The sequence below is a fragment of the Camellia sinensis genome, chromosome 1 (assembly GCF_055761805.1).
Source record: "Camellia sinensis isolate YWXY chromosome 1, ASM5576180v1, whole genome shotgun sequence".
In the NCBI taxonomy this organism is placed as follows: domain Eukaryota; kingdom Viridiplantae; phylum Streptophyta; class Magnoliopsida; order Ericales; family Theaceae; genus Camellia; species Camellia sinensis.
Window position 1 is genome coordinate 205590898 of NC_138961.1, and position 16603 is coordinate 205607500.

At 38.1% G+C, this 16603-nt stretch overlaps 2 long non-coding RNA genes across 2 annotated transcripts in view; both read right to left on the minus strand.

The window, feature by feature from the left end:
- LOC145824449 (uncharacterized) overlaps positions 1-16603 on the minus strand; it is a 145285-nt gene that overhangs the window by 1264 nt on the left and 127418 nt on the right. The window lies entirely within an intron of this gene.
- The window catches only part of LOC114265809 (uncharacterized), a 10605-nt gene continuing 5074 nt past the window's right edge, over positions 11073-16603 (minus strand). The window contains exons 4-7 of the long non-coding RNA XR_014329345.1: positions 13794-13883; positions 11930-12148; positions 11552-11617; positions 11073-11136 (exon numbers count right to left, since the gene is read on the minus strand). This is a non-coding gene — a long non-coding RNA (uncharacterized LOC114265809). The remainder of the gene's footprint in view (positions 11137-11551; positions 11618-11929; positions 12149-13793; positions 13884-16603) is intronic.

The window sequence follows — 16603 nt, forward strand, 5'->3', positions numbered from 1 at the left end:
TTTTTATTTTTTTTTGGAAATGGTGCTGAAATTTTTTACACCAATAAACTTATTCTGCAGTCTTTCCTGCACCTTTAATAAACAATAACACACAAGCATACCTATTCTACTACTATGTCAAAAATCAAGTACCGCAAATGTAAATTTATAGCATCATTTTTTTCCCCCAAAAAATGTTATGATGTCCACATTTGTGCACCAATTGTTATTTACCATCTCATGCATCATAATTGTATTGGTTTAATAGGTCTCATCACTAATGTCGATCACCAATTCAGGGGCGACACATCAATTGAGAAACAAAATATGATAAGAAAATGTGATCAGTATAGCATCATTATTTTCTTTTTTAATTAAGTACTCATGCCACAGTATCAACTTTGTTCAACTGCTGTATCACTGCAAGTGTTTGACATTGCAGATTCAGGCTCATAGCCAAAGGTAATTGCCTTAAGCAATCCATATACACAACTCCCAAATCCCAAGAGATGGACAATGAGTTATTAAAAATTACTGAGACAAACAAAACGGAGGTACATAATGGCTGGAAATTTATATTAAATCATTTGTTGCAAATATTCTCATAATAAAGGATATGACTGGAGCTCAAACAATGTCTGCATTTGATATCAGGCTACAATGAAGGCAAGGCATTCTAGGAAAGGTAACTAATTAGGCATCCTGAATTCTATTCAATGTCTTCCGCGACTGAAATAGATATGATTACATCACCAGGAACAAAAGTATAATAAATTCCATTCTAATAGAAATAGAGAGAGAAAACCAAATGTATGCATACATAAATATGTATATGAAGTAAAATATTTGAACAAACAAATAGTCCTACCTGTAAAATCCACCGAGTGGGTCGCTGCCAACACTGCCTGCCACAGCTACATTCAAGGGAGGGCCGCAAACGTGGCGAGCACCAAGTCTAGCCAAGGCCACAAGGCTGTTAGAAAGGGATCCACCGGCAGCAGCCTTGTAGCTGTAACCATCCATTGCCCGCAATACTCTATCCCTCTCCTCGTGATTCACAAGCTTTCTTGTACCCTTCTCTAACCCCAATCTATCTAAGAATTTGTCATCAACCATCCCAGAGAATCAACCTTTCCACCCCCAAGAAAAAAAAAAGTGCTGCCAGTTGAAAAATCCAGCCCACACTTCTCCTTAAAATCTAAGTATTAAGGAGAGGGCAATTGAAACCTTAAAACTAGCACAGATGGGACAACTCCAGGCGATGTGGGACATATTGCAACACACCCTCCTGGACCACAACCTACACTAGCCAGACAAACGGCACACCAGTCCACATCGCAACACACCCTCCTGGACCACAACCTACACTAGTCGGACAAACGGCACACCAGTCACAGGCCTAACCAAACTCTGATACCAAATTGAAAAGCTCAGCTTATACTTCTCCTTAAAACTCAGGTATTAAGGAGAGGGAAACTGAAACCTTATAACTAGCACAGATGGGGCAACTCCAAGCGATGTGGGACACATTCGAACACTGCCTACTTACTCTCTCTCCTAAACACTAGTGTAAATGGGAAACTTATGCATTGGGTATGACCTTCAACATTGGAGAACAGGTTTTATTTGTCGTTATATCGTTTATGAAAGATCATTAGTGTAAAAATATGATGTGCACAAAACTTAGTACAAGGAACAAGTCAACATTGTAAACATAAACATTACTATCTTTGGGGCAAATTAATTTAGGTTTCAGGTAGATCTAACTACTAAATCTTAGGACAAGACAACACAGTGAAATATCTAAGTTTCCTTCTTCTGAACTACGGGTGAAATGAAACATAAGAGCCCACAAGGGCACTTGCAGGCATTTTACGACACCTTTAAAACAAGAAAGCATAATGGAATTATATTGTAGGGTATTTAAAGTGAACTAGGAATCTATTGCTCATTCCATTCTAAAAATTGCCCATTTAGTGAGCATCCAACAGAAAGTGAGCCGAAACCATACCCCGACATTTCCATACCCAACTTTGACTCCTATATCCCAACATCTCTGGCATAGGTACTTAATGTGTTTTCTTTGTGCATTCATTTAACACAGCTATGAGAAAATGCACACATATCATAATAAAATAAAACTTCTACAAACAGAAGTATGTAAGACCAAGAAAGTCATGGACACTAAGCATCAAATTCCAACTAACCTGTTGATACGAAAGAGGGTGTATCACAGCACCACTTACTTCCAAGAAGTAGTCAGGAGTTATTAAGTGCAGATCTTGAACCTGAAAAACATCAGCAGAACAGGTTAAACTTACACCACTACTGTATGAAAAGCAAAAAGGCACAAGATAGACAATACTCCTCAAAAGGACCTTGACTAAGAAGATTGATATCCACATCAAGAATGGAGTCAAGATTAGTGACACTGACACATAATACTGTAAATATTTTATTATGTCAGTCACTCATAAATGTTTTCTAGCACAAAATTATTTGTACTTCCAGCAACAAAAATTATATCTGTTATATGAGAGATTAATCGCAAAGAATGCTGTTACAAAAAAAAATAATAGAACAATATAGGGATTTTTATTGATAAGTCCAATTTAGAAGTGTTTTAACCCAAGAAGTCCATGAAGGAATTTTTTAACCCATTTAGTCCCATGTATATATAGTTTTATTCCATAAAGTCCATTTTCTTGATTTACACTATTTTCTTGGACACTTATGCCCTTATATTTAATTTTGATACCCTTATAAATATTTTTTTAACGATTAGCAATTTAATGATGTGAACATTCATATTTTAAAATTCACATTTGTAGGAATGTAAATTGACCCGTGGGCGGCCCGAAACCCGCCCGCGAGCCAGGGCGGGCCCGGCCCGTTGACAATGTGAATATTCACATTGACATGTTAAAATTCACATTAATAGGAGTGTAAAATTGGCCTCTGTCCCGTGGCGGCGCGAAACCCGCCCGCGGCCCGGGGCGGGCCCGGCCCGGCCCCTTGACAATGTGAATATTCACATTGACATGTTAACATTCACATTGATAAGAGTATAAAATTAGGCCGCGGGCCCGGCCCGGCCCATTGACAATGTGAATATTCACATTGACATGTTAACATTCACATTATTAGGAGTGTAAAATTAGCCCGCGCCTCGTAGCTGTCCGAAACCCGCCCACGGCCCGTGGGCGGGCCTGTTGACAATGTGAATGTTCACATTGACATGTTAACATTCACATTGATAAGAGTATAAAACTAGACAGCAGCCTAGGGCGGGTCCGACTCGACCCGGCCCGGCCCGTTGACAATGTGAATATTCACATTGACATGTTAACATTCACATTAATAGGAGTGTAAAATTGGCCCCCGTCCCATGGCGGCACGAAACTCGCCCGCTGCCCATGGGCGGCCCGGGACGGGCTTGGTCCGGCCCGTTGACAATGTGAATATTCACATTGACATGTTAACATTCACATTGATAAGAGTATAAATTTTGCCCGCGGCCCATGGACGGCCAAAAGCTCGCCCGGGGCGGGCTCGGCTCGGCCCGTTGACAATGTGAATATTCACATTGACATGTTAACATTCACATTAATAGGAGTGTAAAATTGGCCCCCGTCCCATGGCGGCGCGAAACTCGCCCGCGGCCCATGGGCGGCCCGGGACGGGCTTGGTCCGGCCCGTTGACAATGTGAATATTCACATTGACATGTTAACATTCACATTGATAAGAGTATAAATTTTGCCCGCGGCCCATGGACGGCCAAAAGCCGGCCCGGGGCGGGCTCGGCTCGGCCCGTTGACAATGTGAATATTCATATTGACATGTTAACATTCACATTGATAAGAGTGTAAAATTGGCCCGCAGCCCGTGGGCGGCCCGAAGCCCGACCGTAGCCCGAGGCGAGCTTGGCCCGACCCGTGACAATGTGAATATTCACATTGACATGTTAACATGCACATTGATAGGAGTGTAAAATTAGCCCGCGTCCCGTGGCTGCCCGAAACCCGTCCATGACCCGTGGGCGGCCCGGGGTGGGCCTGGCCCGGCTTGTTGACAATGTGAATATTCACATTGACATGTTAACATTCACATTGATAAGAGTGTACAATTGGCCCGTGACTCGTGGGCAGTCCGAAGCCCGACCTCGGGCCAAGGCGGGCCCGGCCCGTTGGCAATGTGAATATTCACATTGACATGTTAACATTCACATTGATAGGAGTGTTAAATTGGCCCGTAGCCCGTGGACGGCCCGAAGCCCGATCGCAGCCCGAGGCAGGCTTGGCCCGACCCGTGACAATGTGAATATTCACATTGACATGTTAACATTAACATTGATAGGAGTGTAAAACTTGTCCGCTGCCCGAAACTCGCCCACGGCCTGGGATAGGCTCGGACCCAAACCCGGGCCACCCCGGGCCGCCAACGGGCTTCGGGCCGCCCATGGGACGCGAGTCAATTTTACACTCTTATCAATGTGAATGTTAACATGTCAATGTAAATATTCACATTGTCAACAGGCCGGGCCGGGCCCGCCTCGGGCCGCCCACGGGCCGTGGGCGTGTTTCGGGCAGCCACGGGGCACGGGCTAGTGTTACACTCTTATCAATGTGAATGTTAACATGTCAATGTGAATATTTACGTTGTCAACGGGCCGAGCTCGCGTCGGCCCGGGGCCGGGCTTCGGGCTGCCCACGGGTCACGGGCTAATTTTACACTCTTATCAATGTTAATGTTAATATGTCAATGTGAATATTCACATTGTCAACGAGCCGGGCCGGGCCCGTCCTGGGCAGCGGGCGGGCTTCGGGCCTCCCACGGGTCACGGGCCAATTTTACACTCCTATCAATGTGAATGTTAATATTTCAATGTGAATATTCACATTGTCAACGGGCCGGACCGGGCTCACCCCGGGCCGCTCATGGGACGCAAGTTAATTTTACACTCTTATCAATGTGAATGTTAATATGTCAATGTGAATATTAGGAATGGCAACGGGGCGGGGCGGGGCCGGGGATCACCCTCCCCGTCCCCGATCCCCGATGGTGAACATTGCCCCATCCCCAGCCCCGATTCCCGACGGGGAACCTATTACTCTCCCCATCCCCACCCCCGATCGGGGATCGGGTTTCCCCGACCCCGAAAATTACCCGGCCTAAATTTGTTTCAACAACATGAATAACAACATTAACAACAACAACACAGATCTGAGATCTGAGAGGCACAAAATCATCAATATCATCAACATCAACAACAAATTGTTAACATCAAAAAAAAAAAAAAAAATTGATAGAAAAAGACACAGATCTGAGAGGACGACGGAGAAGGGAGGGAGAGAGAGAGAGAGAGAGAGAGAGAGAAACTAGATCTGGTGGTAATCGATCGATCATGCAGCGGCCAAGATCGCCGGTGATCGCCGATGACAGAGGGAGGCGCGGTGGTGACGGAGGGAAGAGAGAGGGACAGACCAGTGGCGAGAGAGAGAGAGAGAGGAGCGACGTGAGTGAGTGTGAGAGGCTTTGAGTGACGGATGGAGGATCGCCGGTGACGGAGGGAGCCGCGGCGGTGACGGAGGGAAGAGAGAGGAACAGACCAGTAGTGGCGAGAGAGAGAGAGAGAGAGAGGAGCGGCGTGAGTGAGTACTGTGTGAGATGATGAGAGGCTTTGAGTGTGTCTGTGATGAAACCCTAACCAAGACAACATATGCATATATATATATCCAGGGACAAAAGGGTAATTTCAGCTCGGGGACCATGCGGGGCGGGGCCGGGGCCGGTTCTGAAACACATATCCCCGTCCCCGGCCCGGATATCATCGGGGATGAATTTTTAAATACCGTCCCTGGCCCGTAGGGGATATTTTTCGGTGAATAACCGCTGAATTCGGGGTCGGGGGGTCGGGTCACCGTCGGTCCGGTTTCAAATTGCCATCCCTAGTGAATATTTACATTGTCAACAGGCTGGGTCGGGCCCGCCCCGGGCCGTGGGCTAGTTTCAGGTAGCCACGGGGCGCGGGCTAATTTTATACTCTTATCAATGTGAATGTTAACATGTCAATGTGAATATTTGCATTATCAACGGGTCAGGCCGAGCCCGCCCAAGGCAGCCCACGAGCTGCAGGCGGGTTTCGGACCGCTCACAGGCCGCGGGCTAATTTTACACTCCTATCAATGTGAATGTTAACATGTCAATGTGAATATTCACATTGTCAACGGGCCCGCCCCGACCCGAGCTTGGGCCCGGGCTTCGGGCTGCCCACGAGTCATGGGCCAATTTTACACTCTTGTCAATGTTAACGGGCCGGGTCGAGCCTTTTTTTTGGCTTGTGGGCCGGCCCGGCCCGACTCGAATTTTTCCGGGCACCCACGAGGATCGACATGAGCCGGGCCCCTACACATTGACGATATAAACATTTATATTGACGGTGTGAACATTCACATTAAGGGTATTTTGGTAATTATGTCACTCATAGGACTTATTGAAACATAAGAAAATAATGTGAACTAAATGAAACATAAGTAGATGAAAAGGGTATTTTGGTCTTCTTATCTCAAATTGGACCTAATGGAATAGTCAAAAAGAATATGAGTTGAATGGAATAAAGCTCTTAGAAAATGGATTTATCAAAAAAGCTCCCAACAATATATCAGTCATGACACTACCTGAGATCCCTAAAAAATTAAAGGGAGAAAAAAACAGATATTGAAGGGTGGAAACTCATGTCAAAATGAATAATATATACACAATATCAAAGCATCCCAATATTTTAATTGCCAAATCCTATCTTATGGAGAAATAAAAGTAACAAACAAACTGTGCACAAGGGTTAAGAAAAAATTCAGAATACCACTTAATTGCTCCAGTCAAAATTCATAAGATCTTACTTGATCCTTTCTTGTAAGTCAAATATTCCACTCAAGAGTCCAAGAGGGAGTGCATTCAAAGTCCTCAAATGAACCCAACTCAAAACCAAGAACTCTTCATAGAACACATGTGCCCAAAACAGTTCAATAAAGAAATCAGAAGAGAAACAATCACACAAGATCTAAATTAATCAGAAGAATGTCATATAGATAACAGAAATCAGTTACAATTATACCAACAAGTACAGCATTATGTGAAAAAGAAATTAATCAACAGGCTAATATGTTAGCTCCACAATGCAAAATCAAACAGCACATTGAGATTCCATGAAAAGTTCCTTCAGATAGGTATGACTTTAAAGCATCCTTCACTCCTCAGGAACCAGTAAACACCCATCACAACTCCATTTGAAGTTTTCCGATCCAAAGGAATGCCTGTTACGATCTCTCTGGCCTTGTTACACTACTCAGAAAACCATTCAGTTTTCCACAGGCCAAATAAGTTTATCTGAAAATTAGTTAACTGACGAACAATGATAGTCCATTCAGTTAACAGATTCAAGACACAGACACAACTTGAGATATAAGTTGGATACAGCTCAACCTTAACTGTAAATTTCTACGAGATTTAAAAATAAAAATAATAACAAGCAGTGTCAAACTGAGATACGAACTGTAAATAGAGATTATTTTTTCCCAAATCATGAATCGTAAAGGTTCAATCATAATTTCTAAACTACAAAGGAATATATATATATATATATATATATGTATACATAGAAAAATACATTTGATCTGAAGATTGTTATGTTCTCTTCCCTTTTGTGACTTATGCATCCATGGCCTCCTTCGTTTTAGGACACACATTTTGTTCTTCAAAAAGCATTCAGCATCAACACCATTGCTTTGTTTTTCTCCAAACATTTGTTTAAAAAATGATTTCAAATATCTTCAGAAACTCGATTACATGGGGCAACATTATCATGGGTTCCCACCAAGTGATTCTTCATACAAATTACTCCACCACAATAGTCCTCCTCAAAATAGTTGCAATTGAAGTGCATTTTATTATTCTGAGCCACTAACACAGGTAATTCAAGTACCCAAATCACTATCACTTATTCAAACCTTTCACTTGATGCCTCCAGAAAATTCATTTTTTTAAAGTAGAAACACATGGATAAATTCGGCTGAGTAAGCTAGGTATTGTAGAGAGAGAATAATATTTTCTGGAGAAAGTTTAGGGTTTGAGAGTGCCGAGAAATAAAATACGAAAGGAAGGAAAAGGATGCAGTAGAAGTAACCCTCAACACTCTTAAATGTCTGTAGAAAACTTTTTCATCCACCCCAAAAAAAAAAAAAAAGACAATAGGGCTCCACACCAGTTTTCAGGTTGGGTCGACTGCATGTGTATCACGCGATATGCTTGATTCAACAATTTCCCTTGTGATTCTTCGATCCCATTGCAATTCCGGCTTCCAGTTGACTCACCCCCATATATGGATCAATTGCTTGGTATATCAAATTGAACAGTGTGATACATATCATGTATTGTACAGTTCTGATAACAGATGTCAAATAATACAAGAGCAGGAGCTTTACAGAATAACTGAAGAACATACTGGCATCCAAATTTTTCCATGATGATCATTACCAACTATGTGGGGCACACTAAAGGATGGAATAATGTACATATAAGTCGATCAACATCTCTTTACTTTGGAACAACAGGCAGTTTCATTATCTACCACAACAACTTATGACATCTATAGAAACAATTATAGCACTCTGCCATAACGAAGTTAAACCATTAACAAATACTTTACATAACAAAAGGAAGACACAAAATGTGCAATAGTAAATCTCACCACCAAGTCTACAGTCAATGGTGTGCCACCCCTTTCAATCAGTAATTTAATCTAGGAATGGCAATGGGGTGGATATTAATTCCCCATCCCCATTCCCCTATAATAAATTTTTCTCATTTCCCATTCTCCATTCCCCATGGGTACCACCCTCCCCATTTTTTAATGGGTATGGATTTTCCCCAACCCACTTTAATCCCCATTTTTATTTTTTATATTTAATGTTAACAACCACTTTTTTTTTTTTTTTTTTTTTTTTTTTTTTTTTTTTTAACAACAAAAACTAAATATACCTTCAATCTTTTTTCTTTCTTTTTTAATATATTTAATGTTAACAATTTATTTATTTATTTTTTAAGGTTCACAACAAAAGTTAAATATACCTTCAATTTTTTTTCTTTCTTTTTTAATATATTTAATGTTAACAACCTTCTTCTTTTTTCTTTTTTTTTTATAAAGGTTTTAGCTAAATATACCTTCAATCTTTTTTTTTTCTTTTTTAATATATTTAATGTTAACAACTTATTTTTTTATTTATTTTTTATTTTTTTAAGGTTCACAACAAAAGCTAAATATACATTCAATCTTATTTTATTTTATTTGGTTCAACAACAAAATCAAATACACATTAATTAATTAATTAAAAAGTTTGATTTATAATAATCAAATATATAATTTTGAGACAATCAAATAAGTTTTAGTAATTGAAAAAAAAATGTGGAAGAACGTGGAAGATTAAAAAAAAATTACAACCATCTCTCTCTTTCTCACTCTCACTCTCTCCCCTACATGTTATAAGAACCTGATTACAATGTTATAAGAGCTTGTTTGAAGAAATAAAATGTGAAAGAACCTGTTTGAAGAAAGTGTTATAAGACTCATATTAAATTACATCAGGGCATAAACAAGGAATTGTTTATTGATCTCTTAGCCACGGACATTTTAGATATTAAACCATCTTTCTCTTAGCAAATTTGAACCATTCATTTTAATTTATCCAAAATCTAATTATACCTTTAACAAATCTGAACTACTCATTTTAAGATATCTATGCATTACCACACCCAATCCATCCTCCATCTTCTTCCTTTAGTCCCCCACGAATTTTGTTATTTGTTACTTTTAAAAAACAAAAAATATTTTTTCAATTAAATTTTTACTAATTTCACAACACCATCACCACTATTCTCACTTTCATTGTCACACTACCATCACCATAGCCACTGCCATCATCACTGCCACCATCACCCCACCACTATGTAACAATCTCTACTTTCACTTTCGTTCCATCACCACCACCACCAAATATAAAAAATATTTTTTTTTAATTTTTTTTATAAAAAATATTTTTCATTAAAAAATATTTTCTATCTAAATAAATGAAGCATAACATTGGAAAACAAGTTGATTTCAGTTAAATCTGTTCATGACTAAGAAAAATTCTTTTAATTTAAAAAAAATTATTTAGTAAGACTTTGTATCCCCTTTTTGTTTTTCTAGCAAATAAATCTTTGTACCCATCATTTCTAACCAATCACGACTCATGTTTATTTTGATTCTCTACAATTTTCTTATTTTCAAATACATTCATATATATATATATGTTGTATAAATTATGTGATAACATAAAACAAATAGATTCATACTCGTTAATCGAAATTTCAGAACAAGAAAACCATTCTGAAAATTACAATACATAACAAAATAAAATAACATAGAAAAGCAAACCGAAACCTACACTAGACAGTATCCTTAATTTTTTTAAATAAATTAAAAAAATTCTAGATATGCATAAAATTTGATAAGAATAATGTGACAATATTAATTAATGTGTATTTGATTTTATTGTTGAGCCAAATAAAATAAAATAAGATTGAATGTATATTTAGCTTTGGTTGTGAATCTTAAAAAAAAAAAAAAAAAAACAAAACAAAAAAGATTGAATGTATATTTAGCTTTGGTTGTGAATCTTAAAAATTAAAGAAAAAATGGTTGTGAACCTTAAAAATAAAATAAAAAAAGATTGGAGGTATATTTAGCTTTGGTTGTGGATCTTAAAAAAAAAAAAAAAAAAAAATTGGTTGTGAACCTGAAAAAATAAATAAATAAAAAAAGAAAAAAGATTGAATGTATATTTAGTTTTGGTTGTGAATCTTAAAAAAAAAAAAAAAAAATATATATATATATATATATATATATATGGGGAAATTAGTGGGTACCCATCCCCAACCCATCCCATGTGGATATTTAAAGAATATAATTTACCCTAAGAAAAAGAGGGGAAAACCCATGTACTTGGGTTGGCTTTCCATGGATACCCACAGGGTAGGTTATCCATTGCCATCCCTAATTTAATCTTCTGGTCCAAACTGTCATCAAGTAATGTTTCCATTTTCAGGAACTGAGTAATTACCTGCAATAAGAACTTCGATATATCAAAGACAAAACATTTGGGTCATACTTCAGCACTTCAACATGAAAATTATGAATTAAATTCCACAACCAGAAATCAGCATGAATTGGTTACTGGAAAGTTAAACCTGGTTACTTAAAACAACGGCTCTTTAATGAAATAAATGCAGAATAAAATAACCTACAAAACCAAAAATTCACTTATTGGTAGGCCAAAAGTGAATATTCGCTAACAATTTTCATCGAAAAATAGCAACTACAGCTCCAAAAAAAGTTTCAAAACTGCACACCCCTAACCTACAAGCATTGTTTGAAGCTCCTACTTTCGAAGAGCTTTCATATAAAATACATAATAGGAAGTAAGCATTACACACAAATGGACAATATATATGGTACACAGTTGAAGAAATACTTACGTCCCCATTTATGCGAACAAGCACGTCACCAGGCTCCAAAAGATTGTGAGCTGGGCCACCTGGCACCTGAACAAGTCCAGAATGATAGCAGAAATTGGGGCTGTTTGTTGCAGCTTCTATAAGCTGATTATAACTTGTTTTAATTTGGGAATCCGTGCCAGATTGTTTGGTGCAACTTCTTCTTATAGCTTATTATCCAAAAATAACTTACATAAGTTGAAGAAAGCTGATTATTTAGAAGCTAGGGAAGGGGAGCTTTTAGCTTATGATTTCTGATTATCAACTTTTAGCTTAAAAAAAGCTATACCAAACAGGGCCAATGAAGATGGGAAAATTTCTACTCAATCAATTATAACACAGTGAGGAAAGTACACTCACGACAGAATCAACAAGAAGCATTCCAGTTTCTCCACTCAGAGAGGCATGGCGCACAATCTAATCCAGTCAACTCATTAAGGCATCAGCATCTCAAATTATTATTTTGAGAAACCATTGAAAGAAATAATGCAATTTTCACAAGAACCTAACTACGTGTTCTGTTTCACTTCGGAGACCAAGGCGACGTGTCTCATCAAATCCTCTGTGGACAAATGTCACCTATATAATGAATTAATAATGCCAAATCATACAAAAGTAAATCTTGAAGTGTACACATAAGCCAAACATAAAGAAACAAGCACAAGTGTGATCTTATTTGCAAGTGTTTTTTCGCTTTATGCAGATCTTGATCTTATTGTCACCAGCATGGTATCATTACTTTGTCACTCATGCATAAACAAGAGGCCACAGAAATGAATCTATCTCTAAATAATGAGATCCCTTTATTGACATTATTACCAAATCAAGCAAAAAGCCACCACTTCATAAATTTCATAAATCTTGGAGGACACATTAGTGTTTTCAAAGAAGTTTTGTTTTTTACTTTTCTTTGTCAAATGGAAACAAGATGCTGTCTGAGATAAGTTGAATAAATTATAATAAGAAATAATGAGCTTATCCTACTTTTTCAAATGAGCCCATTGAGACAATCCAGTTACAAATGAAAGCAAAATAATACACCTATTAAGGATGGAATTCGAAGGGAGAGAAAGCATAAATGCAAAATAAAATAAAGCAAAATAAAAACAAATACACACAGGCAATGAAGCCTTCATTTGTAACATCGAACTACATCCTTGATTAATGCAAAGGAAGACGATACATACAAAAAACTGATGCTACATTTGGAGACAAAAGTGAATATTTGAATTGGAACCGTTATGTGGGACCTGCCCAGAATGCCCATACATACCAAGACTTTGTTCACACAGAAAAGGCCAGTAGGAAAAGAAAAATGGAAATTTCTATTTTGATAATGTCTTTTCTTTTTTAATTGTATCGAATCCATTTTCTATTTTGGAATGAACACTGACCAACTATAAATGAAGCAAAATCTACGGAAGTATTGTATTTGAAAGAATAATGAGATGAATTATATAAATATCCAAACCGCTCTCAGTACCACATTTTTATAGACCAGACTCAGATACCATTATGAATAAAGCTACATAATGTATTGTCCGGCAGGAGTAAAAAAACAATTATGTTAAAAGGCAAAAGAAAGCAAAGTAGGAGAAACTTCTTAGATATTTACTTTTTTGGTACCATCAAGAACTTAATATTATTACAAGTGTTACTAAGGTTAATAGTTAGTGAAGACGGGTGGCCCCTTGCGGGACTTGAACTCAAGCATGAGCACGGTCAACTGGTGGTGCCTTGCTACCTGGGCAGATGGCATCCTCTCTAATATATTTACTTTAACAAAAAAGAACTTAGGAATTATTTTATACAGATGTAGAAATTAAAGCAGCACTCAAAAAGTACAAAAGTTTAAAGTGCAAGATTGAAGATTCTCAAAATTGAAAATCATTGAATTTATAGTTCCAGACAGAATCATGGGGAACAAACCATAATAAGTAAAAAATAAATAAGGAAAAAGAGTTAGCAAACTAAACGAGAGATTGGAAGCTTATAAGAATTAGACATTTTAGGCTGAAAACAACAGAAGAAAAATAAATGTTTTGCAAGCAAAAAAACGATTTATTAAATCATAAACTCAAGCCAAAAAAAAACAAGACAATTTCAGAAATCTGGCTATTGAACCACCAAAATATGCTATCCTGTTGAATGCAGTATAGACAAAAACAAAACAAATGGGAGCACTGAATCAAATTAAAACCTAGAAGGATAAGAATTAACAAACCTGAAGCGTACCACAAGGAATAGAAACCACCCTCCATTTATCTCTAAAAGAATCTCTAGCCTTCTGCAATAATTTTAATGCCCTTACAACCTGCAAATAGTATAATGACAAAATTAACTTAGAAACTACAACATTTAATTGTGATGGCATCAATCAACCAATTGGAAATTGAAGGCTTCAAATCTATAGAATATCAGTTGTAGATAGGGAGTTTCTAAATACACCCGCTTAATTTCTCTTAACACCCGCTACATACATTGTTAACCTTGTACCTTAAGGATTAAAACTTGTACAGGTGCCTGTAGAACAAAAAATTGATGGGTGCATTTAGAAGCTCCCTTGTAGATAATTCATCACATATTTAGACTGGCATCCCACAATGCCAACCCTCACATAGAAACTTAAAAAATACTGTACAACATCCACATCCACGCCACAAAATAAATAAATAAATAAAGGCTAACGAATGGGCTAATCCAACACATGGAAGTATAAAGGCTACTTTTTTCAGTTCAGATGGTTTGGTTAGGTAGACAAAGTGGTAGGTTTTGGCTTTCTGGAAGCTTAGACTTATAAGATTGAGCCTTCAAAGGCTTCTTATTGAAGGATACTACTCTACCAAAATCGATCTCAAAAGACAAGTGAAAACTGACAAATCTAGTACAAAAACATCAGTAGATGTAATAGGAAGACCAAACAAGAAGGCAAGGTCATTGAGTGTGCAGAGAAAATAAAGCAATAAAAAGAACGATAAAGGTAAACAAACTTCAAAACAGTATGAATGGAAAATGACCCAACAAAGGTAGCATGCAGGACTAGAAACAGAAACAAACTATAAAGAAGAAATGAACAAAAATTGTAAAATGTTAATAAAAAAAAACAGCATTTGATTTAGATATTCAAAAGATAGTAGATTAACCTTTACTGTAAGAGTTGATATTACAAGAAAAATAAAAAATAAAAACAGCGAGAATAATGTGCTGGAAATTTGTGTTAATGCATATAATAAGATAGTGGCATATGATAGTGGTGTTGGTGGTAGATAGTGGCATGTATAGAATATGATAGTGGTGTTGGTGGTAGATAGTGGCATGTATATAATATGATAGTGGTAGATAGTGGTAATATATAATATGTAAGTGGCATATAATAGGTTATAATGATGTTTGTAATATCTCCTATATAAGGAGTGTCATTTGGTCTTGTAAAATAAGAAGTTTTGAATATAACAGAAATATATTCCTTCTTCCTCATATTTTCGGAGTTCTTCTTCCTCATATTTTCTAAGTTGGTATCAGAGCTACAAAAAAACACAGCAGCCCTAAAACCGTCATAGCTATGTCGGAAGTCACGTCCGAAACCACTTCAACCCCTGCCGCTGCCATTCCGGTGAAAACGTCCAACTCTCACTCTGTCTAAATCACCACCATCCGCCTAAATGGTGATAATTTTCTCCGCTGGTCACAATCTGTCCGGATGTATATCCGTGGGCAAGGAAAGATCGGTTACATCACTGGTGACAAGAAGGCTCCTGCTGTTAATGATCCGCTGTTCGACAGTTGGGACGCTGAAAACTCCATGGTTATGACATGGTTGGTCAATTCCATGGAGGAGGATATAAGCTCTAATTACATGTGCTATCCTACTGCACAAGAATTGTGGGATAATGTTAGTCAGATGTATTCTGACCTAGGAAATCAATCTCAAGTTTTCGAATTAACTTTGACGTTGGGAGAGATTCGTCAAGGAGATGATTCCGTCACCAAATATTTTAATTCGTTGAAAAGGTTGTGGCAGGATCTTGACATCTTCAACACATACGAATGGAAATCGGTTGACGACTGCAACCACCACAAGAAAACTGTGGAAGACAGCCGTATTTACAAGTTTCTTGCCGGCCTCAACATTGAGTTCGATGAAGTGCGAGGAAGAATTATTGGCAGACCTCCTCTCCCATCCATTGGCGAAGTATTTGCCGAAGTCAGAAGGGAAGAGAGCCGAAGGAGCGTCATGCTTAAGAAAAAAGGTACTGGTGAATCAATTGAAATTTCTGCTTTAATTAGCGATGCTGCGGCCAACAAGGCTGCAAATTACCAGCGCAGGTTTGATGATAAGCCACGGGTCTGGTGTGATTTTTGCAACAAGCCTCGCCATACACGCGAAACGTGTTGGAAGATCCATGGCAAACCTGTCAACTGGAAAAACAGCAAACAATGAGAGAAGAAACGTGGCTTTCCTACCGCTAATGAAGCCGATTCAGGTCCCTTCAACAAAGAGCAGATTGATCAACTATTAAAGCTGATAAAATCCAACTTCTCATCCGGTACTCCTAGTGTTTTGTTGGCACAAACAGGTAGAAATCCTAAAGCCTTCTCTTGCCTAAACTTCTCTCCGTGGATCATAGATTCCGGTGCCTCCGATCACATGACTAGTTTTTCCCATTTATTTAGTACCTATTTCCCTTGTTCTGGTCATGACAAAATCAGAATAGCTGATGGTAGTTTTTCACCTATTGCAGGAAAAGGATTTATTAAACTAACTGAGAAAATTAATCTCAATGCTGTTCTTCACGTCCCCAACTTAGCCTGTAACCTTTTGTCTGTCAGTAAACTATCTAAGGATTCTAATTGTCGTGTTACATTTTTTGAATCCCATTGTGAATTTCAGGACCAGAACTCGGGGACGATGATTGGGCGTGCTAGGATGCTTGAAGGTCTTTACTACTTTGATGAAGTACCTGTTAGTAATAAAAAAGCTCAGAGCTTTAATAGTACTAGTTCAATCTCTGTTCGAGAAAAAATAATGCTATG